The sequence below is a fragment of the Coffea arabica genome, chromosome 11e (genome assembly GCF_036785885.1).
Source record: "Coffea arabica cultivar ET-39 chromosome 11e, Coffea Arabica ET-39 HiFi, whole genome shotgun sequence".
Classification (NCBI taxonomy): domain Eukaryota; kingdom Viridiplantae; phylum Streptophyta; class Magnoliopsida; order Gentianales; family Rubiaceae; genus Coffea; species Coffea arabica.
In genome coordinates this window covers 41,229,773-41,252,535 of record NC_092331.1, presented here as the reverse complement: position 1 = coordinate 41,252,535, position 22,763 = coordinate 41,229,773, and the positions used below count along the sequence as shown (strand labels likewise).

General features: G+C 39.3%; 18 non-coding genes across 18 annotated transcripts; all 18 read right to left on the bottom strand.

Annotated features, from left to right (window-relative positions):
* Nucleotides 1-855: 855 nt before the first annotated feature.
* Nucleotides 856-974, bottom strand: LOC140030362 (5S ribosomal RNA). The gene has a single exon (XR_011834277.1). It is a non-coding gene; the product is annotated as a 5S ribosomal RNA (ribosomal RNA).
* A 1,135-nt stretch (nucleotides 975-2,109) lies between these two features.
* LOC140031517 (5S ribosomal RNA) lies at nucleotides 2,110-2,228 on the bottom strand. Its single transcript, XR_011835439.1, has one exon. It is a non-coding gene; the product is annotated as a 5S ribosomal RNA (ribosomal RNA).
* A 1,134-nt stretch (nucleotides 2,229-3,362) lies between these two features.
* On the bottom strand, nucleotides 3,363-3,481 carry LOC140030361 (5S ribosomal RNA). The gene has a single exon (XR_011834276.1). It is a non-coding gene; the product is annotated as a 5S ribosomal RNA (ribosomal RNA).
* Nucleotides 3,482-4,606: 1,125 nt separating this feature from the next.
* LOC140028939 (5S ribosomal RNA) lies at nucleotides 4,607-4,725 on the bottom strand. Its single transcript, XR_011832844.1, has one exon. It is a non-coding gene; the product is annotated as a 5S ribosomal RNA (ribosomal RNA).
* A 1,122-nt stretch (nucleotides 4,726-5,847) lies between these two features.
* Nucleotides 5,848-5,966, bottom strand: LOC140030360 (5S ribosomal RNA). Its single transcript, XR_011834275.1, has one exon. It is a non-coding gene; the product is annotated as a 5S ribosomal RNA (ribosomal RNA).
* A 1,135-nt stretch (nucleotides 5,967-7,101) lies between these two features.
* LOC140031516 (5S ribosomal RNA) lies at nucleotides 7,102-7,220 on the bottom strand. The gene has a single exon (XR_011835438.1). It is a non-coding gene; the product is annotated as a 5S ribosomal RNA (ribosomal RNA).
* A 1,135-nt stretch (nucleotides 7,221-8,355) lies between these two features.
* On the bottom strand, nucleotides 8,356-8,474 carry LOC140030358 (5S ribosomal RNA). Its single transcript, XR_011834273.1, has one exon. It is a non-coding gene; the product is annotated as a 5S ribosomal RNA (ribosomal RNA).
* A 1,125-nt stretch (nucleotides 8,475-9,599) lies between these two features.
* Nucleotides 9,600-9,718, bottom strand: LOC140028938 (5S ribosomal RNA). The gene has a single exon (XR_011832843.1). It is a non-coding gene; the product is annotated as a 5S ribosomal RNA (ribosomal RNA).
* A 1,122-nt stretch (nucleotides 9,719-10,840) lies between these two features.
* LOC140030357 (5S ribosomal RNA) lies at nucleotides 10,841-10,959 on the bottom strand. The gene has a single exon (XR_011834272.1). It is a non-coding gene; the product is annotated as a 5S ribosomal RNA (ribosomal RNA).
* A 1,135-nt stretch (nucleotides 10,960-12,094) lies between these two features.
* On the bottom strand, nucleotides 12,095-12,213 carry LOC140031515 (5S ribosomal RNA). Its single transcript, XR_011835437.1, has one exon. It is a non-coding gene; the product is annotated as a 5S ribosomal RNA (ribosomal RNA).
* Nucleotides 12,214-13,348: 1,135 nt separating this feature from the next.
* LOC140030356 (5S ribosomal RNA) lies at nucleotides 13,349-13,467 on the bottom strand. Its single transcript, XR_011834271.1, has one exon. It is a non-coding gene; the product is annotated as a 5S ribosomal RNA (ribosomal RNA).
* Nucleotides 13,468-14,592: 1,125 nt separating this feature from the next.
* On the bottom strand, nucleotides 14,593-14,711 carry LOC140028937 (5S ribosomal RNA). The gene has a single exon (XR_011832842.1). It is a non-coding gene; the product is annotated as a 5S ribosomal RNA (ribosomal RNA).
* Nucleotides 14,712-15,833: 1,122 nt separating this feature from the next.
* LOC140030355 (5S ribosomal RNA) lies at nucleotides 15,834-15,952 on the bottom strand. The gene has a single exon (XR_011834270.1). It is a non-coding gene; the product is annotated as a 5S ribosomal RNA (ribosomal RNA).
* A 1,135-nt stretch (nucleotides 15,953-17,087) lies between these two features.
* On the bottom strand, nucleotides 17,088-17,206 carry LOC140031513 (5S ribosomal RNA). The gene has a single exon (XR_011835435.1). It is a non-coding gene; the product is annotated as a 5S ribosomal RNA (ribosomal RNA).
* A 1,125-nt stretch (nucleotides 17,207-18,331) lies between these two features.
* On the bottom strand, nucleotides 18,332-18,450 carry LOC140028936 (5S ribosomal RNA). Its single transcript, XR_011832841.1, has one exon. It is a non-coding gene; the product is annotated as a 5S ribosomal RNA (ribosomal RNA).
* Nucleotides 18,451-19,572: 1,122 nt separating this feature from the next.
* Nucleotides 19,573-19,691, bottom strand: LOC140030354 (5S ribosomal RNA). Its single transcript, XR_011834269.1, has one exon. It is a non-coding gene; the product is annotated as a 5S ribosomal RNA (ribosomal RNA).
* A 1,135-nt stretch (nucleotides 19,692-20,826) lies between these two features.
* On the bottom strand, nucleotides 20,827-20,945 carry LOC140028935 (5S ribosomal RNA). The gene has a single exon (XR_011832840.1). It is a non-coding gene; the product is annotated as a 5S ribosomal RNA (ribosomal RNA).
* A 1,135-nt stretch (nucleotides 20,946-22,080) lies between these two features.
* Nucleotides 22,081-22,199, bottom strand: LOC140028934 (5S ribosomal RNA). Its single transcript, XR_011832839.1, has one exon. It is a non-coding gene; the product is annotated as a 5S ribosomal RNA (ribosomal RNA).
* Between the last annotated feature and the right edge of the window lie 564 nt (nucleotides 22,200-22,763).

Here is a 22,763-nt window from a genome sequence, read left to right as displayed (position 1 = left end):
TCAACAGACCCGCCAGAAAATCTGTTGACCCGAACCCCGACCCGCCAACCCGTGACGGGTCAGGTATGCTGACCCGAACCCGAAAATTTCAGGTTTACGGGGCGGCGGGTCGACCCGAAATGACCCGAAACTTAATTTTAATTTATTAATTTATCACTGTAATTTCTAATAAAATCAATTTCTCACAAAACTAATTACATAATCAAGTAATAAAAATTTAAATAAATGATTCCAAATCAAATCTAAAATAAATTAAACACCGTAAAAGTGTTTTATCCCAAGCAAAATATAAAATAAATTAAAACAATACAAAAGTGAAAAATAATATAATATATTATTTGTCCAAGTATAATAATTTCAACTTCACACAAATTAAATAAATTCGTTTAGGATTAAGTAATTAATGCCTTTGAAAAAAAGAATAACTTAGTTTAGTTAGATAAAATTATTTTTATGTTTATTAAATTATTTTTAATTCGTAAACGGGTCATATCGGGTCATATCAGGTCACCACGGGTTGGCCCGAAATCGACCGGTTTTCTTTTCGGGTTCATCGGGTCCAACCCGATTCTGACCCGAATTCCCGAAACCTCAACCCAAACCCATTAATTTCGTGTTAGGTTCGTGTCGTGTCGAAAATTGCCACCCCTAGTTGCGGTGATACATTTGCGCCGACAAATTTGAGCGACGATCCGGGCTTTGATCGAGCCGTACCGTTCCTGATTTGTCTCGCGCCTTCAGATCCTCCTTCACGCTTTGACAAGAAGCAAAATATTAAGCAATCGTTCCGACGGAGCTAAATTACTACAGGATAAAGAACGAATAGGAAATTTGGATTTCGAAACAAAAAAGAAAGGGGTGCAACACGAGGACTTCCCAGGGGGTCACCCATCCTAGTACTACTCTCGCCCAAGCACGCTTAACTTCGGAGTTCTGATGGGATCCGGTGCATTAATGCTGGTATGATCGCACCCGCCATGTTCCTTTCGCTTTATTCTTTTAAACTACCCCGTCCTGCGAAGCAGTGTGGCTTTTCTAGACCGAAATTCATTTTAAGCGTCAATTCAAGCATTTTCCTCTTATCCTTTTATTTATTTACTTTATATTTTTTTTTGTTATGGATTTGCACCCTGTTTTTTTCCCTCATCCCGCAACTCTAAATTATCATGAAATCAATCCTTCACGCTTGCAGTTAGGGGTGGCAATTCGGGTCCAAATCAGGTTGGCGGGTCGGGTTCGGGTCAACAGACCCGCCAGAAAATCTGTTGACCCGAACCCCGACCCGCCAACCCGTGACGGGTCAGGTATGCTGACCCGAACCCGAAAATTTCAGGTTTACGGGGCGGCGGGTCGACCCGAAATGACCCGAAACTTAATTTTAATTTATTAATTTATCACTGTAATTTCTAATAAAATCAATTTCTCACAAAACTAATTACATAATCAAGTAATAAAAATTTAAATAAATGATTCCAAATCAAATCTAAAATAAATTAAACACCGTAAAAGTGTTTTATCCCAAGCAAAATATAAAATAAATTAAAACAATACAAAAGTGAAAAATAATATAATATATTATTTGTCCAAGTATAATAATTTCAACTTCACACAAATTAAATAAATTCGTTTAGGATTAAGTAATTAATGCCTTTGAAAAAAAGAATAACTTAGTTTAGTTAGATAAAATTATTTTTATGTTTATTAAATTATTTTTAATTCGTAAACGGGTCATATCGGGTCATATCAGGTCACCACGGGTTGGCCCGAAATCGACCGGTTTTCTTTTCGGGTTCATCGGGTCCAACCCGATTCTGACCCGAATTCCCGAAACCTCAACCCAAACCCATTAATTTCGTGTTAGGTTCGTGTCGTGTTTTCAGGTCGTGTCGAAAATTGCCACCCCTAGTTGCGGTGATACATTTGCGCCGACAAATTTGAGCGACGATCCGGGCTTTGATCGAGGCGTACCGTTCCTGATTTGTCTCGCGCCTTCAGATCCTCCTTCACGCTTCGACAAGAAGCAAAATATTAAGCAATCGTTCCGACGGAGCTAAATTACTACAGGATAAAGAACGAATAGGAAATTTGGATTTCGAAACAAAAAAGAGAGGGATGCAACACGAGGACATCCCAGGGGGTCACCCATCCTAGTACTACTCTCGCCCAAGCACGCTTAACTTCGGAGTTCTGATGGGATCCGGTGCATTAGTGCTGGTATGATCGCACCCGCCATGTTCCTTTCGCTTTATTCTTTTAAACTACACCGTCCTGCGAAGCAGTGTGGCTTTTCTAGACCGAAATTCATTTTAAGCGTCAATTCAAGCATTTTCCTCTTATCCTTTTATTTATTTACTTTATATTTTTTTTGTTATTGATTTGCACCCTGTTTTTTTCCCTCATCCCGCAACTCTAAATTATCATGAAATCAATCCTTCACGCTTGCAGTTAGGGGTGGCAATTCGGGTCCAAATCAGGTTGGCGGGTCGGGTTCGGGTCAACAGACCCGCCAGAAAATCTGTTGACCCGAACCCCGACCCGCCAACCCGTGACGGGTCAGGTATGCTGACCCGAACCCGAAAATTTCAGGTTTACGGGGCGGCGGGTCGACCCGAAATGACCCGAAACTTAATTTTAATTTATTAATTTATCACTGTAATTTCTAATAAAATCAATTTCTCACAAAACTAATTACATAATCAAGTAATAAAAATTTAAATAAATGATTCCAAATCAAATCTAAAATAAATTAAACACCGTAAAAGTGTTTTATCCCAAGCAAAATATAAAATAAATTAAAACAATACAAAAGTGAAAAATAATATAATATATTATTTGTCCAAGTATAATAATTTCAACTTCACACAAATTAAATAAATTCGTTTAGGATTAAGTAATTAATGCCTTTGAAAAAAAGAATAACTTAGTTTAGTTAGATAAAATTATTTTTATGTTTATTAAATTATTTTTAATTCGTAAACGGGTCATATCGGGTCATATCAGGTCACCACGGGTTGACCCGAAATCGACCGGTTTTCTTTTCGGGTTCATCGGGTCCAACCCGATTCTGACCCGAATTCCCGAAACCTCAACCCAAACCCATTAATTTCGTGTTAGGTTCGTGTCGTGTTTTCAGGTCGTGTCGAAAATTGCCACCCCTAGTTGCGGTGATACATTTGCGCCGACAAATTTGAGCGACGATCCGGGCTTTGATCGAGCCGTACCGTTCCTGATTTGTCTCGCGCCTTCAGATCCTCCTTCACGCTTCGACAAGAAGCAAAATATTAAGCAATCGTTCCGACGGAGCTAAATTACTACAGGATAAAGAACGAATAGGAAATTTGGATTTCGAAACAAAAAAGAAAGGGGTGCAACACGAGGACTTCCCAGGGGGTCACCCATCCTAGTACTACTCTCGCCCAAGCACGCTTAACTTCGGAGTTCTGATGGGATCCGGTGCATTAATGCTGGTATGATCGCACCCGCCATGTTCCTTTCGCTTTATTCTTTTAAACTACCCCGTCCTGCGAAGCAGTGTGGCTTTTCTAGACCGAAATTCATTTTAAGCGTCAATTCAAGCATTTTCCTCTTATCCTTTTATTTATTTACTTTATATTTTTTTTTGTTATTGATTTGCACCCTGTTTTTTTCCCTCATCCCGCAACTCTAAATTATCATGAAATCAATCCTTCACGCTTGCAGTTAGGGGTGGCAATTCGGGTCCAAATCAGGTTGGCGGGTCGGGTTCGGGTCAACAGACCCGCCAGAAAATCTGTTGACCCGAACCCCGACCCGCCAACCCGTGACGGGTCAGGTATGCTGACCCGAACCCGAAAATTTCAGGTTTACGGGGCGGCGGGTCGACCCGAAATGACCCGAAACTTAATTTTAATTTATTAATTTATCACTGTAATTTCTAATAAAATCAATTTCTCACAAAACTAATTACATAATCAAGTAATAAAAATTTAAATAAATGATTCCAAATCAAATCTAAAATAAATTAAACACCGTAAAAGTGTTTTATCCCAAGCAAAATATAAAATAAATTAAAACAATACAAAAGTGAAAAATAATATAATATATTATTTGTCCAAGTATAATAATTTCAACTTCACACAAATTAAATAAATTCGTTTAGGATTAAGTAATTAATGCCTTTGAAAAAAAGAATAACTTAGTTTAGTTAGATAAAATTATTTTTATGTTTATTAAATTATTTTTAATTCGTAAACGGGTCATATCAGGTCACCACGGGTTGACCCGAAATCGACCGGTTTTCTTTTCGGGTTCATCGGGTCCAACCCGATTCTGACCCGAATTCCCGAAACCTCAACCCAAACCCATTAATTTCGTGTTAGGTTCGTGTCGTGTTTTCAGGTCGTGTCGAAAATTGCCACCCCTAGTTGCGGTGATACATTTGCGCCGACAAATTTGAGCGACGATCCGGGCTTTGATCGAGCCGTACCGTTCCTGATTTGTCTCGCGCCTTCAGATCCTCCTTCACGCTTCGACAAGAAGCAAAATATTAAGCAATCGTTCCGACGGAGCTAAATTACTACAGGATAAAGAACGAATAGGAAATTTGGATTTCGAAACAAAAAAGAGAGGGGTGCAACACGAGGACTTCCCAGGGGGTCACCCATCCTAGTACTACTCTCGCCCAAGCACGCTTAACTTCGGAGTTCTGATGGGATCCGGTGCATTAGTGCTGGTATGATCGCACCCGCCATGTTCCTTTCGCGTTATTCTTTTAAACTACCCCGTCCTGCGAAGCAGTGTGGCTTTTCTAGACCGAAATTCATTTTAAGCGTCAATTCAAGCATTTTCCTCTTATCCTTTTATTTATTTACTTTATATTTTTTTTTGTTATTGATTTGCACCCTGTTTTTTTCCCTCATCCCGCAACTCTAAATTATCATGAAATCAATCCTTCACGCTTGCAGTTAGGGGTGGCAATTCGGGTCCAAATCAGGTTGGCGGGTCGGGTTCGGGTCAACAGACCCGCCAGAAAATCTGTTGACCCGAACCCCGACCCGCCAACCCGTGACGGGTCAGGTATGCTGACCCGAACCCGAAAATTTCAGGTTTACGGGGCGGCGGGTCGACCCGAAATGACCCGAAACTTAATTTTAATTTATTAATTTATCACTGTAATTTCTAATAAAATCAATTTCTCACAAAACTAATTACATAATCAAGTAATAAAAATTTAAATAAATGATTCCAAATCAAATCTAAAATAAATTAAACACCGTAAAAGTGTTTTATCCCAAGCAAAATATAAAATAAATTAAAACAATACAAAAGTGAAAAATAATATAATATATTATTTGTCCAAGTATAATAATTTCAACTTCACACAAATTAAATAAATTCGTTTAGGATTAAGTAATTAATGCCTTTGAAAAAAAGAATAACTTAGTTTAGTTAGATAAAATTATTTTTATGTTTATTAAATTATTTTTAATTCGTAAACGGGTCATATCGGGTCATATCAGGTCACCACGGGTTGGCCCGAAATCGACCGGTTTTCTTTTCGGGTTCATCGGGTCCAACCCGATTCTGACCCGAATTCCCGAAACCTCAACCCAAACCCATTAATTTCGTGTTAGGTTCGTGTCGTGTCGAAAATTGCCACCCCTAGTTGCGGTGATACATTTGCGCCGACAAATTTGAGCGACGATCCGGGCTTTGATCGAGCCGTACCGTTCCTGATTTGTCTCGCGCCTTCAGATCCTCCTTCACGCTTTGACAAGAAGCAAAATATTAAGCAATCGTTCCGACGGAGCTAAATTACTACAGGATAAAGAACGAATAGGAAATTTGGATTTCGAAACAAAAAAGAAAGGGGTGCAACACGAGGACTTCCCAGGGGGTCACCCATCCTAGTACTACTCTCGCCCAAGCACGCTTAACTTCGGAGTTCTGATGGGATCCGGTGCATTAATGCTGGTATGATCGCACCCGCCATGTTCCTTTCGCTTTATTCTTTTAAACTACCCCGTCCTGCGAAGCAGTGTGGCTTTTCTAGACCGAAATTCATTTTAAGCGTCAATTCAAGCATTTTCCTCTTATCCTTTTATTTATTTACTTTATATTTTTTTTTGTTATGGATTTGCACCCTGTTTTTTTCCCTCATCCCGCAACTCTAAATTATCATGAAATCAATCCTTCACGCTTGCAGTTAGGGGTGGCAATTCGGGTCCAAATCAGGTTGGCGGGTCGGGTTCGGGTCAACAGACCCGCCAGAAAATCTGTTGACCCGAACCCCGACCCGCCAACCCGTGACGGGTCAGGTATGCTGACCCGAACCCGAAAATTTCAGGTTTACGGGGCGGCGGGTCGACCCGAAATGACCCGAAACTTAATTTTAATTTATTAATTTATCACTGTAATTTCTAATAAAATCAATTTCTCACAAAACTAATTACATAATCAAGTAATAAAAATTTAAATAAATGATTCCAAATCAAATCTAAAATAAATTAAACACCGTAAAAGTGTTTTATCCCAAGCAAAATATAAAATAAATTAAAACAATACAAAAGTGAAAAATAATATAATATATTATTTGTCCAAGTATAATAATTTCAACTTCACACAAATTAAATAAATTCGTTTAGGATTAAGTAATTAATGCCTTTGAAAAAAAGAATAACTTAGTTTAGTTAGATAAAATTATTTTTATGTTTATTAAATTATTTTTAATTCGTAAACGGGTCATATCGGGTCATATCAGGTCACCACGGGTTGGCCCGAAATCGACCGGTTTTCTTTTCGGGTTCATCGGGTCCAACCCGATTCTGACCCGAATTCCCGAAACCTCAACCCAAACCCATTAATTTCGTGTTAGGTTCGTGTCGTGTTTTCAGGTCGTGTCGAAAATTGCCACCCCTAGTTGCGGTGATACATTTGCGCCGACAAATTTGAGCGACGATCCGGGCTTTGATCGAGGCGTACCGTTCCTGATTTGTCTCGCGCCTTCAGATCCTCCTTCACGCTTCGACAAGAAGCAAAATATTAAGCAATCGTTCCGACGGAGCTAAATTACTACAGGATAAAGAACGAATAGGAAATTTGGATTTCGAAACAAAAAAGAGAGGGATGCAACACGAGGACATCCCAGGGGGTCACCCATCCTAGTACTACTCTCGCCCAAGCACGCTTAACTTCGGAGTTCTGATGGGATCCGGTGCATTAGTGCTGGTATGATCGCACCCGCCATGTTCCTTTCGCTTTATTCTATTAAACTACACCGTCCTGCGAAGCAGTGTGGCTTTTCTAGACCGAAATTCATTTTAAGCGTCAATTCAAGCATTTTCCTCTTATCCTTTTATTTATTTACTTTATATTTTTTTTTGTTATTGATTTGCACCCTGTTTTTTTCCCTCATCCCGCAACTCTAAATTATCATGAAATCAATCCTTCACGCTTGCAGTTAGGGGTGGCAATTCGGGTCCAAATCAGGTTGGCGGGTCGGGTTCGGGTCAACAGACCCGCCAGAAAATCTGTTGACCCGAACCCCGACCCGCCAACCCGTGACGGGTCAGGTATGCTGACCCGAACCCGAAAATTTCAGGTTTACGGGGCGGCGGGTCGACCCGAAATGACCCGAAACTTAATTTTAATTTATTAATTTATCACTGTAATTTCTAATAAAATCAATTTCTCACAAAACTAATTACATAATCAAGTAATAAAAATTTAAATAAATGATTCCAAATCAAATCTAAAATAAATTAAACACCGTAAAAGTGTTTTATCCCAAGCAAAATATAAAATAAATTAAAACAATACAAAAGTGAAAAATAATATAATATATTATTTGTCCAAGTATAATAATTTCAACTTCACACAAATTAAATAAATTCGTTTAGGATTAAGTAATTAATGCCTTTGAAAAAAAGAATAACTTAGTTTAGTTAGATAAAATTATTTTTATGTTTATTAAATTATTTTTAATTCGTAAACGGGTCATATCGGGTCATATCAGGTCACCACGGGTTGACCCGAAATCGACCGGTTTTCTTTTCGGGTTCATCGGGTCCAACCCGATTCTGACCCGAATTCCCGAAACCTCAACCCAAACCCATTAATTTCGTGTTAGGTTCGTGTCGTGTTTTCAGGTCGTGTCGAAAATTGCCACCCCTAGTTGCGGTGATACATTTGCGCCGACAAATTTGAGCGACGATCCGGGCTTTGATCGAGCCGTACCGTTCCTGATTTGTCTCGCGCCTTCAGATCCTCCTTCACGCTTCGACAAGAAGCAAAATATTAAGCAATCGTTCCGACGGAGCTAAATTACTACAGGATAAAGAACGAATAGGAAATTTGGATTTCGAAACAAAAAAGAAAGGGGTGCAACACGAGGACTTCCCAGGGGGTCACCCATCCTAGTACTACTCTCGCCCAAGCACGCTTAACTTCGGAGTTCTGATGGGATCCGGTGCATTAATGCTGGTATGATCGCACCCGCCATGTTCCTTTCGCTTTATTCTTTTAAACTACCCCGTCCTGCGAAGCAGTGTGGCTTTTCTAGACCGAAATTCATTTTAAGCGTCAATTCAAGCATTTTCCTCTTATCCTTTTATTTATTTACTTTATATTTTTTTTTGTTATTGATTTGCACCCTGTTTTTTTCCCTCATCCCGCAACTCTAAATTATCATGAAATCAATCCTTCACGCTTGCAGTTAGGGGTGGCAATTCGGGTCCAAATCAGGTTGGCGGGTCGGGTTCGGGTCAACAGACCCGCCAGAAAATCTGTTGACCCGAACCCCGACCCGCCAACCCGTGACGGGTCAGGTATGCTGACCCGAACCCGAAAATTTCAGGTTTACGGGGCGGCGGGTCGACCCGAAATGACCCGAAACTTAATTTTAATTTATTAATTTATCACTGTAATTTCTAATAAAATCAATTTCTCACAAAACTAATTACATAATCAAGTAATAAAAATTTAAATAAATGATTCCAAATCAAATCTAAAATAAATTAAACACCGTAAAAGTGTTTTATCCCAAGCAAAATATAAAATAAATTAAAACAATACAAAAGTGAAAAATAATATAATATATTATTTGTCCAAGTATAATAATTTCAACTTCACACAAATTAAATAAATTCGTTTAGGATTAAGTAATTAATGCCTTTGAAAAAAAGAATAACTTAGTTTAGTTAGATAAAATTATTTTTATGTTTATTAAATTATTTTTAATTCGTAAACGGGTCATATCAGGTCACCACGGGTTGACCCGAAATCGACCGGTTTTCTTTTCGGGTTCATCGGGTCCAACCCGATTCTGACCCGAATTCCCGAAACCTCAACCCAAACCCATTAATTTCGTGTTAGGTTCGTGTCGTGTTTTCAGGTCGTGTCGAAAATTGCCACCCCTAGTTGCGGTGATACATTTGCGCCGACAAATTTGAGCGACGATCCGGGCTTTGATCGAGCCGTACCGTTCCTGATTTGTCTCGCGCCTTCAGATCCTCCTTCACGCTTCGACAAGAAGCAAAATATTAAGCAATCGTTCCGACGGAGCTAAATTACTACAGGATAAAGAACGAATAGGAAATTTGGATTTCGAAACAAAAAAGAGAGGGGTGCAACACGAGGACTTCCCAGGGGGTCACCCATCCTAGTACTACTCTCGCCCAAGCACGCTTAACTTCGGAGTTCTGATGGGATCCGGTGCATTAGTGCTGGTATGATCGCACCCGCCATGTTCCTTTCGCGTTATTCTTTTAAACTACCCCGTCCTGCGAAGCAGTGTGGCTTTTCTAGACCGAAATTCATTTTAAGCGTCAATTCAAGCATTTTCCTCTTATCCTTTTATTTATTTACTTTATATTTTTTTTTGTTATTGATTTGCACCCTGTTTTTTTCCCTCATCCCGCAACTCTAAATTATCATGAAATCAATCCTTCACGCTTGCAGTTAGGGGTGGCAATTCGGGTCCAAATCAGGTTGGCGGGTCGGGTTCGGGTCAACAGACCCGCCAGAAAATCTGTTGACCCGAACCCCGACCCGCCAACCCGTGACGGGTCAGGTATGCTGACCCGAACCCGAAAATTTCAGGTTTACGGGGCGGCGGGTCGACCCGAAATGACCCGAAACTTAATTTTAATTTATTAATTTATCACTGTAATTTCTAATAAAATCAATTTCTCACAAAACTAATTACATAATCAAGTAATAAAAATTTAAATAAATGATTCCAAATCAAATCTAAAATAAATTAAACACCGTAAAAGTGTTTTATCCCAAGCAAAATATAAAATAAATTAAAACAATACAAAAGTGAAAAATAATATAATATATTATTTGTCCAAGTATAATAATTTCAACTTCACACAAATTAAATAAATTCGTTTAGGATTAAGTAATTAATGCCTTTGAAAAAAAGAATAACTTAGTTTAGTTAGATAAAATTATTTTTATGTTTATTAAATTATTTTTAATTCGTAAACGGGTCATATCGGGTCATATCAGGTCACCACGGGTTGGCCCGAAATCGACCGGTTTTCTTTTCGGGTTCATCGGGTCCAACCCGATTCTGACCCGAATTCCCGAAACCTCAACCCAAACCCATTAATTTCGTGTTAGGTTCGTGTCGTGTCGAAAATTGCCACCCCTAGTTGCGGTGATACATTTGCGCCGACAAATTTGAGCGACGATCCGGGCTTTGATCGAGCCGTACCGTTCCTGATTTGTCTCGCGCCTTCAGATCCTCCTTCACGCTTTGACAAGAAGCAAAATATTAAGCAATCGTTCCGACGGAGCTAAATTACTACAGGATAAAGAACGAATAGGAAATTTGGATTTCGAAACAAAAAAGAAAGGGGTGCAACACGAGGACTTCCCAGGGGGTCACCCATCCTAGTACTACTCTCGCCCAAGCACGCTTAACTTCGGAGTTCTGATGGGATCCGGTGCATTAATGCTGGTATGATCGCACCCGCCATGTTCCTTTCGCTTTATTCTTTTAAACTACCCCGTCCTGCGAAGCAGTGTGGCTTTTCTAGACCGAAATTCATTTTAAGCGTCAATTCAAGCATTTTCCTCTTATCCTTTTATTTATTTACTTTATATTTTTTTTTGTTATGGATTTGCACCCTGTTTTTTTCCCTCATCCCGCAACTCTAAATTATCATGAAATCAATCCTTCACGCTTGCAGTTAGGGGTGGCAATTCGGGTCCAAATCAGGTTGGCGGGTCGGGTTCGGGTCAACAGACCCGCCAGAAAATCTGTTGACCCGAACCCCGACCCGCCAACCCGTGACGGGTCAGGTATGCTGACCCGAACCCGAAAATTTCAGGTTTACGGGGCGGCGGGTCGACCCGAAATGACCCGAAACTTAATTTTAATTTATTAATTTATCACTGTAATTTCTAATAAAATCAATTTCTCACAAAACTAATTACATAATCAAGTAATAAAAATTTAAATAAATGATTCCAAATCAAATCTAAAATAAATTAAACACCGTAAAAGTGTTTTATCCCAAGCAAAATATAAAATAAATTAAAACAATACAAAAGTGAAAAATAATATAATATATTATTTGTCCAAGTATAATAATTTCAACTTCACACAAATTAAATAAATTCGTTTAGGATTAAGTAATTAATGCCTTTGAAAAAAAGAATAACTTAGTTTAGTTAGATAAAATTATTTTTATGTTTATTAAATTATTTTTAATTCGTAAACGGGTCATATCGGGTCATATCAGGTCACCACGGGTTGGCCCGAAATCGACCGGTTTTCTTTTCGGGTTCATCGGGTCCAACCCGATTCTGACCCGAATTCCCGAAACCTCAACCCAAACCCATTAATTTCGTGTTAGGTTCGTGTCGTGTTTTCAGGTCGTGTCGAAAATTGCCACCCCTAGTTGCGGTGATACATTTGCGCCGACAAATTTGAGCGACGATCCGGGCTTTGATCGAGGCGTACCGTTCCTGATTTGTCTCGCGCCTTCAGATCCTCCTTCACGCTTCGACAAGAAGCAAAATATTAAGCAATCGTTCCGACGGAGCTAAATTACTACAGGATAAAGAACGAATAGGAAATTTGGATTTCGAAACAAAAAAGAGAGGGATGCAACACGAGGACATCCCAGGGGGTCACCCATCCTAGTACTACTCTCGCCCAAGCACGCTTAACTTCGGAGTTCTGATGGGATCCGGTGCATTAGTGCTGGTATGATCGCACCCGCCATGTTCCTTTCGCTTTATTCTATTAAACTACACCGTCCTGCGAAGCAGTGTGGCTTTTCTAGACCGAAATTCATTTTAAGCGTCAATTCAAGCATTTTCCTCTTATCCTTTTATTTATTTACTTTATATTTTTTTTTGTTATTGATTTGCACCCTGTTTTTTTCCCTCATCCCGCAACTCTAAATTATCATGAAATCAATCCTTCACGCTTGCAGTTAGGGGTGGCAATTCGGGTCCAAATCAGGTTGGCGGGTCGGGTTCGGGTCAACAGACCCGCCAGAAAATCTGTTGACCCGAACCCCGACCCGCCAACCCGTGACGGGTCAGGTATGCTGACCCGAACCCGAAAATTTCAGGTTTACGGGGCGGCGGGTCGACCCGAAATGACCCGAAACTTAATTTTAATTTATTAATTTATCACTGTAATTTCTAATAAAATCAATTTCTCACAAAACTAATTACATAATCAAGTAATAAAAATTTAAATAAATGATTCCAAATCAAATCTAAAATAAATTAAACACCGTAAAAGTGTTTTATCCCAAGCAAAATATAAAATAAATTAAAACAATACAAAAGTGAAAAATAATATAATATATTATTTGTCCAAGTATAATAATTTCAACTTCACACAAATTAAATAAATTCGTTTAGGATTAAGTAATTAATGCCTTTGAAAAAAAGAATAACTTAGTTTAGTTAGATAAAATTATTTTTATGTTTATTAAATTATTTTTAATTCGTAAACGGGTCATATCGGGTCATATCAGGTCACCACGGGTTGACCCGAAATCGACCGGTTTTCTTTTCGGGTTCATCGGGTCCAACCCGATTCTGACCCGAATTCCCGAAACCTCAACCCAAACCCATTAATTTCGTGTTAGGTTCGTGTCGTGTTTTCAGGTCGTGTCGAAAATTGCCACCCCTAGTTGCGGTGATACATTTGCGCCGACAAATTTGAGCGACGATCCGGGCTTTGATCGAGCCGTACCGTTCCTGATTTGTCTCGCGCCTTCAGATCCTCCTTCACGCTTCGACAAGAAGCAAAATATTAAGCAATCGTTCCGACGGAGCTAAATTACTACAGGATAAAGAACGAATAGGAAATTTGGATTTCGAAACAAAAAAGAAAGGGGTGCAACACGAGGACTTCCCAGGGGGTCACCCATCCTAGTACTACTCTCGCCCAAGCACGCTTAACTTCGGAGTTCTGATGGGATCCGGTGCATTAATGCTGGTATGATCGCACCCGCCATGTTCCTTTCGCTTTATTCTTTTAAACTACCCCGTCCTGCGAAGCAGTGTGGCTTTTCTAGACCGAAATTCATTTTAAGCGTCAATTCAAGCATTTTCCTCTTATCCTTTTATTTATTTACTTTATATTTTTTTTTGTTATTGATTTGCACCCTGTTTTTTTCCCTCATCCCGCAACTCTAAATTATCATGAAATCAATCCTTCACGCTTGCAGTTAGGGGTGGCAATTCGGGTCCAAATCAGGTTGGCGGGTCGGGTTCGGGTCAACAGACCCGCCAGAAAATCTGTTGACCCGAACCCCGACCCGCCAACCCGTGACGGGTCAGGTATGCTGACCCGAACCCGAAAATTTCAGGTTTACGGGGCGGCGGGTCGACCCGAAATGACCCGAAACTTAATTTTAATTTATTAATTTATCACTGTAATTTCTAATAAAATCAATTTCTCACAAAACTAATTACATAATCAAGTAATAAAAATTTAAATAAATGATTCCAAATCAAATCTAAAATAAATTAAACACCGTAAAAGTGTTTTATCCCAAGCAAAATATAAAATAAATTAAAACAATACAAAAGTGAAAAATAATATAATATATTATTTGTCCAAGTATAATAATTTCAACTTCACACAAATTAAATAAATTCGTTTAGGATTAAGTAATTAATGCCTTTGAAAAAAAGAATAACTTAGTTTAGTTAGATAAAATTATTTTTATGTTTATTAAATTATTTTTAATTCGTAAACGGGTCATATCAGGTCACCACGGGTTGACCCGAAATCGACCGGTTTTCTTTTCGGGTTCATCGGGTCCAACCCGATTCTGACCCGAATTCCCGAAACCTCAACCCAAACCCATTAATTTCGTGTTAGGTTCGTGTCGTGTTTTCAGGTCGTGTCGAAAATTGCCACCCCTAGTTGCGGTGATACATTTGCGCCGACAAATTTGAGCGACGATCCGGGCTTTGATCGAGCCGTACCGTTCCTGATTTGTCTCGCGCCTTCAGATCCTCCTTCACGCTTCGACAAGAAGCAAAATATTAAGCAATCGTTCCGACGGAGCTAAATTACTACAGGATAAAGAACGAATAGGAAATTTGGATTTCGAAACAAAAAAGAGAGGGGTGCAACACGAGGACTTCCCAGGGGGTCACCCATCCTAGTACTACTCTCGCCCAAGCACGCTTAACTTCGGAGTTCTGATGGGATCCGGTGCATTAGTGCTGGTATGATCGCACCCGCCATGTTCCTTTCGCGTTATTCTTTTAAACTACCCCGTCCTGCGAAGCAGTGTGGCTTTTCTAGACCGAAATTCATTTTAAGCGTCAATTCAAGCATTTTCCTCTTATCCTTTTATTTATTTACTTTATATTTTTTTTTGTTATTGATTTGCACCCTGTTTTTTTCCCTCATCCCGCAACTCTAAATTATCATGAAATCAATCCTTCACGCTTGCAGTTAGGGGTGGCAATTCGGGTCCAAATCAGGTTGGCGGGTCGGGTTCGGGTCAACAGACCCGCCAGAAAATCTGTTGACCCGAACCCCGACCCGCCAACCCGTGACGGGTCAGGTATGCTGACCCGAACCCGAAAATTTCAGGTTTACGGGGCGGCGGGTCGACCCGAAATGACCCGAAACTTAATTTTAATTTATTAATTTATCACTGTAATTTCTAATAAAATCAATTTCTCACAAAACTAATTACATAATCAAGTAATAAAAATTTAAATAAATGATTCCAAATCAAATCTAAAATAAATTAAACACCGTAAAAGTGTTTTATCCCAAGCAAAATATAAAATAAATTAAAACAATACAAAAGTGAAAAATAATATAATATATTATTTGTCCAAGTATAATAATTTCAACTTCACACAAATTAAATAAATTCGTTTAGGATTAAGTAATTAATGCCTTTGAAAAAAAGAATAACTTAGTTTAGTTAGATAAAATTATTTTTATGTTTATTAAATTATTTTTAATTCGTAAACGGGTCATATCGGGTCATATCAGGTCACCACGGGTTGGCCCGAAATCGACCGGTTTTCTTTTCGGGTTCATCGGGTCCAACCCGATTCTGACCCGAATTCCCGAAACCTCAACCCAAACCCATTAATTTCGTGTTAGGTTCGTGTCGTGTCGAAAATTGCCACCCCTAGTTGCGGTGATACATTTGCGCCGACAAATTTGAGCGACGATCCGGGCTTTGATCGAGCCGTACCGTTCCTGATTTGTCTCGCGCCTTCAGATCCTCCTTCACGCTTTGACAAGAAGCAAAATATTAAGCAATCGTTCCGACGGAGCTAAATTACTACAGGATAAAGAACGAATAGGAAATTTGGATTTCGAAACAAAAAAGAAAGGGGTGCAACACGAGGACTTCCCAGGGGGTCACCCATCCTAGTACTACTCTCGCCCAAGCACGCTTAACTTCGGAGTTCTGATGGGATCCGGTGCATTAATGCTGGTATGATCGCACCCGCCATGTTCCTTTCGCTTTATTCTTTTAAACTACCCCGTCCTGCGAAGCAGTGTGGCTTTTCTAGACCGAAATTCATTTTAAGCGTCAATTCAAGCATTTTCCTCTTATCCTTTTATTTATTTACTTTATATTTTTTTTTGTTATGGATTTGCACCCTGTTTTTTTCCCTCATCCCGCAACTCTAAATTATCATGAAATCAATCCTTCACGCTTGCAGTTAGGGGTGGCAATTCGGGTCCAAATCAGGTTGGCGGGTCGGGTTCGGGTCAACAGACCCGCCAGAAAATCTGTTGACCCGAACCCCGACCCGCCAACCCGTGACGGGTCAGGTATGCTGACCCGAACCCGAAAATTTCAGGTTTACGGGGCGGCGGGTCGACCCGAAATGACCCGAAACTTAATTTTAATTTATTAATTTATCACTGTAATTTCTAATAAAATCAATTTCTCACAAAACTAATTACATAATCAAGTAATAAAAATTTAAATAAATGATTCCAAATCAAATCTAAAATAAATTAAACACCGTAAAAGTGTTTTATCCCAAGCAAAATATAAAATAAATTAAAACAATACAAAAGTGAAAAATAATATAATATATTATTTGTCCAAGTATAATAATTTCAACTTCACACAAATTAAATAAATTCGTTTAGGATTAAGTAATTAATGCCTTTGAAAAAAAGAATAACTTAGTTTAGTTAGATAAAATTATTTTTATGTTTATTAAATTATTTTTAATTCGTAAACGGGTCATATCGGGTCATATCAGGTCACCACGGGTTGGCCCGAAATCGACCGGTTTTCTTTTCGGGTTCATCGGGTCCAACCCGATTCTGACCCGAATTCCCGAAACCTCAACCCAAACCCATTAATTTCGTGTTAGGTTCGTGTCGTGTTTTCAGGTCGTGTCGAAAATTGCCACCCCTAGTTGCGGTGATACATTTGCGCCGACAAATTTGAGCGACGATCCGGGCTTTGATCGAGGCGTACCGTTCCTGATTTGTCTCGCGCCTTCAGATCCTCCTTCACGCTTCGACAAGAAGCAAAATATTAAGCAATCGTTCCGACGGAGCTAAATTACTACAGGATAAAGAACGAATAGGAAATTTGGATTTCGAAACAAAAAAGAGAGGGATGCAACACGAGGACATCCCAGGGGGTCACCCATCCTAGTACTACTCTCGCCCAAGCACGCTTAACTTCGGAGTTCTGATGGGATCCGGTGCATTAGTGCTGGTATGATCGCACCCGCCATGTTCCTTTCGCTTTATTCTTTTAAACTACACCGTCCTGCGAAGCAGTGTGGCTTTTCTAGACCGAAATTCATTTTAAGCGTCAATTCAAGCATTTTCCTCTTATCCTTTTATTTATTTACTTTATATTTTTTTTTGTTATTGATTTGCACCCTGTTTTTTTCCCTCATCCCGCAACTCTAAATTATCATGAAATCAATCCTTCACGCTTGCAGTTAGGGGTGGCAATTCGGGTCCAAATCAGGTTGGCGGGTCGGGTTCGGGTCAACAGACCCGCCAGAAAATCTGTTGACCCGAACCCCGACCCGCCAACCCGTGACGGGTCAGGTATGCTGACCCGAACCCGAAAATTTCAGGTTTACGGGGCGGCGGGTCGACCCGAAATGACCCGAAACTTAATTTTAATTTATTAATTTATCACTGTAATTTCTAATAAAATCAATTTCTCACAAAACTAATTACATAATCAAGTAATAAAAATTTAAATAAATGATTCCAAATCAAATCTAAAATAAATTAAACACCGTAAAAGTGTTTTATCCCAAGCAAAATATAAAATAAATTAAAACAATACAAAAGTGAAAAATAATATAATATATTATTTGTCCAAGTATAATAATTTCAACTTCACACAAATTAAATAAATTCGTTTAGGATTAAGTAATTAATGCCTTTGAAAAAAAGAATAACTTAGTTTAGTTAGATAAAATTATTTTTATGTTTATTAAATTATTTTTAATTCGTAAACGGGTCATATCAGGTCACCACGGGTTGACCCGAAATCGACCGGTTTTCTTTTCGGGTTCATCGGGTCCAACCCGATTCTGACCCGAATTCCCGAAACCTCAACCCAAACCCATTAATTTCGTGTTAGGTTCGTGTCGTGTTTTCAGGTCGTGTCGAAAATTGCCACCCCTAGTTGCGGTGATACATTTGCGCCGACAAATTTGAGCGACGATCCGGGCTTTGATCGAGCCGTACCGTTCCTGATTTGTCTCGCGCCTTCAGATCCTCCTTCACGCTTCGACAAGAAGCAAAATATTAAGCAATCGTTCCGACGGAGCTAAATTACTACAGGATAAAGAACGAATAGGAAATTTGGATTTCGAAACAAAAAAGAGAGGGGTGCAACACGAGGACTTCCCAGGGGGTCACCCATCCTAGTACTACTCTCGCCCAAGCACGCTTAACTTCGGAGTTCTGATGGGATCCGGTGCATTAGTGCTGGTATGATCGCACCCGCCATGTTCCTTTCGCGTTATTCTTTTAAACTACCCCGTCCTGCGAAGCAGTGTGGCTTTTCTAGACCGAAATTCATTTTAAGCGTCAATTCAAGCATTTTCCTCTTATCCTTTTATTTATTTACTTTATATTTTTTTTTGTTATTGATTTGCACCCTGTTTTTTTCCCTCATCCCGCAACTCTAAATTATCATGAAATCAATCCTTCACGCTTGCAGTTAGGGGTGGCAATTCGGGTCCAAATCAGGTTGGCGGGTCGGGTTCGGGTCAACAGACCCGCCAGAAAATCTGTTGACCCGAACCCCGACCCGCCAACCCGTGACGGGTCAGGTATGCTGACCCGAACCCGAAAATTTCAGGTTTACGGGGCGGCGGGTCGACCCGAAATGACCCGAAACTTAATTTTAATTTATTAATTTATCACTGTAATTTCTAATAAAATCAATTTCTCACAAAACTAATTACATAATCAAGTAATAAAAATTTAAATAAATGATTCCAAATCAAATCTAAAATAAATTAAACACCGTAAAAGTGTTTTATCCCAAGCAAAATATAAAATAAATTAAAACAATACAAAAGTGAAAAATAATATAATATATTATTTGTCCAAGTATAATAATTTCAACTTCACACAAATTAAATAAATTCGTTTAGGATTAAGTAATTAATGCCTTTGAAAAAAAGAATAACTTAGTTTAGTTAGATAAAATTATTTTTATGTTTATTAAATTATTTTTAATTCGTAAACGGGTCATATCGGGTCATATCAGGTCACCACGGGTTGGCCCGAAATCGACCGGTTTTCTTTTCGGGTTCATCGGGTCCAACCCGATTCTGACCCGAATTCCCGAAACCTCAACCCAAACCCATTAATTTCGTGTTAGGTTCGTGTCGTGTCGAAAATTGCCACCCCTAGTTGCGGTGATACATTTGCGCCGACAAATTTGAGCGACGATCCGGGCTTTGATCGAGCCGTACCGTTCCTGATTTGTCTCGCGCCTTCAGATCCTCCTTCACGCTTTGACAAGAAGCAAAATATTAAGCAATCGTTCCGACGGAGCTAAATTACTACAGGATAAAGAACGAATAGGAAATTTGGATTTCGAAACAAAAAAGAAAGGGGTGCAACACGAGGACTTCCCAGGGGGTCACCCATCCTAGTACTACTCTCGCCCAAGCACGCTTAACTTCGGAGTTCTGATGGGATCCGGTGCATTAATGCTGGTATGATCGCACCCGCCATGTTCCTTTCGCTTTATTCTTTTAAACTACCCCGTCCTGCGAAGCAGTGTGGCTTTTCTAGACCGAAATTCATTTTAAGCGTCAATTCAAGCATTTTCCTCTTATCCTTTTATTTATTTACTTTATATTTTTTTTTGTTATGGATTTGCACCCTGTTTTTTTCCCTCATCCCGCAACTCTAAATTATCATGAAATCAATCCTTCACGCTTGCAGTTAGGGGTGGCAATTCGGGTCCAAATCAGGTTGGCGGGTCGGGTTCGGGTCAACAGACCCGCCAGAAAATCTGTTGACCCGAACCCCGACCCGCCAACCCGTGACGGGTCAGGTATGCTGACCCGAACCCGAAAATTTCAGGTTTACGGGGTGGCGGGTCGACCCGAAATGACCCGAAACTTAATTTTAATTTATTAATTTATCACTGTAATTTCTAATAAAATCAATTTCTCACAAAACTAATTACATAATCAAGTAATAAAAATTTAAATAAATGATTCCAAATCAAATCTAAAATAAATTAAACACCGTAAAAGTGTTTTATCCCAAGCAAAATATAAAATAAATTAAAACAATACAAAAGTGAAAAATAATATAATATATTATTTGTCCAAGTATAATAATTTCAACTTCACACAAATTAAATAAATTCGTTTAGGATTAAGTAATTAATGCCTTTGAAAAAAAGAATAACTTAGTTTAGTTAGATAAAATTATTTTTATGTTTATTAAATTATTTTTAATTCGTAAACGGGTCATATCGGGTCATATCAGGTCACCACGGGTTGACCCGAAATCGACCGGTTTTCTTTTCGGGTTCATCGGGTCCAACCCGATTCTGACCCGAATTCCCGAAACCTCAACCCAAACCCATTAATTTCGTGTTAGGTTCGTGTCGTGTTTTCAGGTCGTGTCGAAAATTGCCACCCCTAGTTGCGGTGATACATTTGCGCCGACAAATTTGAGCGACGATCCGGGCTTTGATCGAGGCGTACCGTTCCTGATTTGTCTCGCGCCTTCAGATCCTCCTTCACGCTTCGACAAGAAGCAAAATATTAAGCAATCGTTCCGACGGAGCTAAATTACTACAGGATAAAGAACGAATAGGAAATTTGGATTTCGAAACAAAAAAGAGAGGGGTGCAACACGAGGACTTCCCAGGGGGTCACCCATCCTAGTACTACTCTCGCCCAAGCACGCTTAACTTCGGAGTTCTGATGGGATCCGGTGCATTAGTGCTGGTATGATCGCACCCGCCATGTTCCTTTCGCGTTATTCTTTTAAACTACCCCGTCCTGCGAAGCAGTGTGGCTTTTCTAGACCGAAATTCATTTTAAGCGTCAATTCAAGCATTTTCCTCTTATCCTTTTATTTATTTACTTTATATTTTTTTTTGTTATTGATTTGCACCCTGTTTTTTTCCCTCATCCCGCAACTCTAAATTATCATGAAATCAATCCTTCACGCTTGCAGTTAGGGGTGGCAATTCGGGTCCAAATCAGGTTGGCGGGTCGGGTTCGGGTCAACAGACCCGCCAGAAAATCTGTTGACCCGAACCCCGACCCGCCAACCCGTGACGGGTCAGGTATGCTGACCCGAACCCGAAAATTTCAGGTTTACGGGGCGGCGGGTCGACCCGAAATGACCCGAAACTTAATTTTAATTTATTAATTTATCACTGTAATTTCTAATAAAATCAATTTCTCACAAAACTAATTACATAATCAAGTAATAAAAATTTAAATAAATGATTCCAAATCAAATCTAAAATAAATTAAACACCGTAAAAGTGTTTTATCCCAAGCAAAATATAAAATAAATTAAAACAATACAAAAGTGAAAAATAATATAATATATTATTTGTCCAAGTATAATAAATTCAACTTCACACAAATTAAATAAATTCGTTTAGGATTAAGTAATTAATGCCTTTGAAAAAAAGAATAACTTAGTTTAGTTAGATAAAATTATTTTTATGTTTATTAAATTATTTTTAATTCGTAAACGGGTCATATCGGGTCATATCAGGTCACCACGGGTTGACCCGAAATCGACCGGTTTTCTTTTCGGGTTCATCGGGTCCAACCCGATTCTGACCCGAATTCCCGAAACCTCAACCCAAACCCATTAATTTCGTGTTAGGTTCGTGTCGTGTTTTCAGGTCGTGTCGAAAATTGCCACCCCTAGTTGCGGTGATACATTTGCGCCGACAAATTTGAGCGACGATCCGGGCTTTGATCGAGGCGTACCGTTCCTGATTTGTCTCGCGCCTTCAGATCCTCCTTCACGCTTCGACAAGAAGCAAAATATTAAGCAATCGTTCCGACGGAGCTAAATTACTACAGGATAAAGAACGAATAGGAAATTTGGATTTCGAAACAAAAAAGAGAGGGGTGCAACACGAGGACTTCCCAGGGGGTCACCCATCCTAGTACTACTCTCGCCCAAGCACGCTTAACTTCGGAGTTCTGATGGGATCCGGTGCATTAGTGCTGGTATGATCGCACCCGCCATGTTCCTTTCGCTTTATTCTTTTAAACTACCCCGTCCTGCGAAGCAGTGTGGCTTTTCTAGACCGAAATTCATTTTAAGCGTCAATTCAAGCATTTTCCTCTTATCCTTTTATTTATTTACTTTATATTTTTTTTTGTTATTGATTTGCACCCTGTTTTTTTCCCTCATCCCGCAACTCTAAATTATCATGAAATCAATCCTTCACGCTTGCAGTTAGGGGTGGCAATTCGGGTCCAAATCAGGTTGGCGGGTCGGGTTCGGGTCAACAGACCCGCCAGAAAATCTGTTGACCCGAACCCCGACCCGCCAACCCGTGACGGGTCAGGTATGCTGACCCGAACCCGAAAATTTCAGGTTTACGGGGCGGCGGGTCGACCCGAAATGACCCGAAACTTAATTTTAATTTATTAATTTATCACTGTAATTTCTAATAAAATCAATTTCTCACAAAACTAATTACATAATCAAGTAATAAAAATTTAAATAAATGATTCCAAATCAAATCTAAAATAAATTAAACACCGTAAAAGTGTTTTATCCCAAGCAAAATATAAAATAA